Below are 2,500 nucleotides of genomic sequence, written 5' to 3'. Positions count from 1 at the left end.
GCATCATCCCCCCAAGTTGTCTTGTTCGCAGTTCGGCCTAGTTCACTCTTTTCCAGCGTCATCCCCCCAAGTTGCCTTGTTCGCAGTTCGGTCTAGTTCACTCTTTTCCAGCATCATCCCCCCAAGTTGCCTTGTTCGCAGTTTGGCCTAGTTCACTCTTTTCCAGTGTCATCCCCCCAAGTTGCCTTGTTCGCAGTTTGGCCTAGTTCACTCTTTTCCAGTGTCATCCCCCCAAGTTGTCGTTGCCAACAACCCAAGAGTCCATAGTATTCGGAGTTCTAGCGGGGCCTCCCCTTGCTTCCAACAACCCAAGAGTCCATAGTATTCGGAGTTCTAGCGGGGCCTCCCCTTGCTTCCAACAACCCAAGAGTCCGTAGTATTCGGAGTTCTAGCGGGACCTCCCCTTGCTTCCAACAACCCAAGAGTCCATAGTATTCGGAGTTCTAGCGGGGCCTCCCCTTGCTTCCAACAACCCAAGAGTCCGTAGTATTCGGAGTTCTAGCGGGGCCTCCCGTTGCTTCCAACAACCCAAGAGTCCATAGTATTCGGAGTTCTCGCGTGGCCTCCCATTGATTCAAACAACCCAAAAGTCCATCTTCTTCGCAGTTCAACATCGCCTCCCTCGTTTCCAACAGGCCCAAAGGTCGTCTTCTTCGCAGATCCACGAAGAGCTCATCACGATTTGCCACATTCCATTTCCCACGGGTTGTCAACAACACTTTCTCACACTTCCCGCAATCGAGTACGTGCATGACATGCCAAAGCACATCTTATTTGCCTTCCATCGCACTCAAGACGACGGGTTGTGGAAGAACGATATTGCTCACAACAAGTTCAAGGACAACGTCTCAATCAAGGGACACAACCGAATTATGTTAACTGGGTCGCTAAAGTAAACCCGAGTTCATATAATGCACCGCATCCAAAAGAACTAGCCACAACACGTGCATCACTGAGATGTTTCACTAGATGGAACACGTGCGTGACATTAGGATCCTCCAACACCTCTTCGTGATGGAAAGATAGAATTCGAAGCAACCACAGAAGTACCGTCTAGTGGGTAGGCAACACAGGGACTGATCAACCAATATCACCCAAGGCAACGGGTGAAAATGGAAGAGATGCATGCTTGACCGTTCGATACGCAAGGCATGGAGCCAGCCAGCAAGTGCATCTCGATTACAACTCACACACCCTCACGTTCGCAAGACACCACACCACAAGACGGTCCACCCCCCACCTACCATGGGCAAGCAAGCAAATGGAAACATCAAGTGACGCATGGTCAAGCATCGCTAGGCATGAAAATAACTTTCCACAATATCCGAGGGACTAGCTGCCGAGCTAACCAACGATCAGTGACGACCGTGTGTTGGTATTAATAAAGCTCAACAACTATGAAGAGGCTAGTTGTGCCATGATAAACATGCTAACGCACGCACCACGTGAGGGGGGAGGCCTCATCAAGCTCCCTTTAAAACCTGCCAGTGTGGAGCTGGCCGGCTCAAGGAGCACTCCCCCCCTATAAGAGGTTAATATGCAAAAGGCAAAATTGTACAAGTAGATACACTTTTTTTGAGCAGACATAAGTCCATATCTCGGGCTACACTTCGAATTTTGATGCGATTTTTTGCAGTAATTCGTAGAATAATGGTATCTCCTTGCTCACCAAATTTCATAATTTTTCTCGAAGGGGAACTATTTTTTTTATTTTTTTTACTTACCGGGTATGTGTAAAATCGGGAAAAATAGAAAAGCACATGTAGACTTCGAATTTCGACCTCATTTTTTCCAGTCCACCACTAAACAATATCAGGAACCTCCCCACCAAATTTCATTCAGTTTGGCCAAGGTCTTAAATTTGACAAATTTTGGCACCAAGCTATCTAGTCGTCGTGCACCGACCAACTTGGCCAAGTGCAAAATGCATCCAATTCAAAACTTTTGTGCACCAACACTTTTACAGTACTCATTTGGGGACATTTGGAGGCCTTTCCAACCCTCACATCTCAAAAACCACGAATTTCATTTTTTCACAAAACTCCCCACCAAGCCTTCTAGCTATGCCGCGGTGCACCGCCAACATTGGCCATATGCAAAACCCTCCGAACTCAAAACTTTCGTGCACCAAGAATTTCATGGTATTCATTTGGGGACATTTGGAGGCCTTTCCAACCCTCACATCTCAAAAACCACGAATTTCATTTTTTCACAAAACTCCCCACCAAGCCTTCTAGCTATGCCGCGGTGCACCGCCAACATTGGCCATGTGCAAAACCCAACCAACTCAAAACTTTCGTGCACCAAGACTTTCATGGTATTCATTTGGGGGCATTTGGAGGCCATTCCAACCCTCACATCTCAAAAACCACGAATTTCATTTTTTCACAAAACTCCCCACCAAGCCATTTAGCTATGCCGTGGTGCACCGCCAACCTTGCCCATGTGCAAAACCCAACCAACTCAAAACTTTCGTGCACCAAGACTTTCATGGTATTCA

The sequence above is a fragment of the Vigna unguiculata genome, chromosome 6 (genome assembly GCF_037176805.1).
Source record: "Vigna unguiculata cultivar grain cowpea cultivar isolate G323 ecotype 2 chromosome 6, ASM3717680v1, whole genome shotgun sequence".
Classification (NCBI taxonomy): Eukaryota; Viridiplantae; Streptophyta; class Magnoliopsida; order Fabales; family Fabaceae; genus Vigna; species Vigna unguiculata.
Note: the sequence above shows the minus strand (reverse complement) of the source record.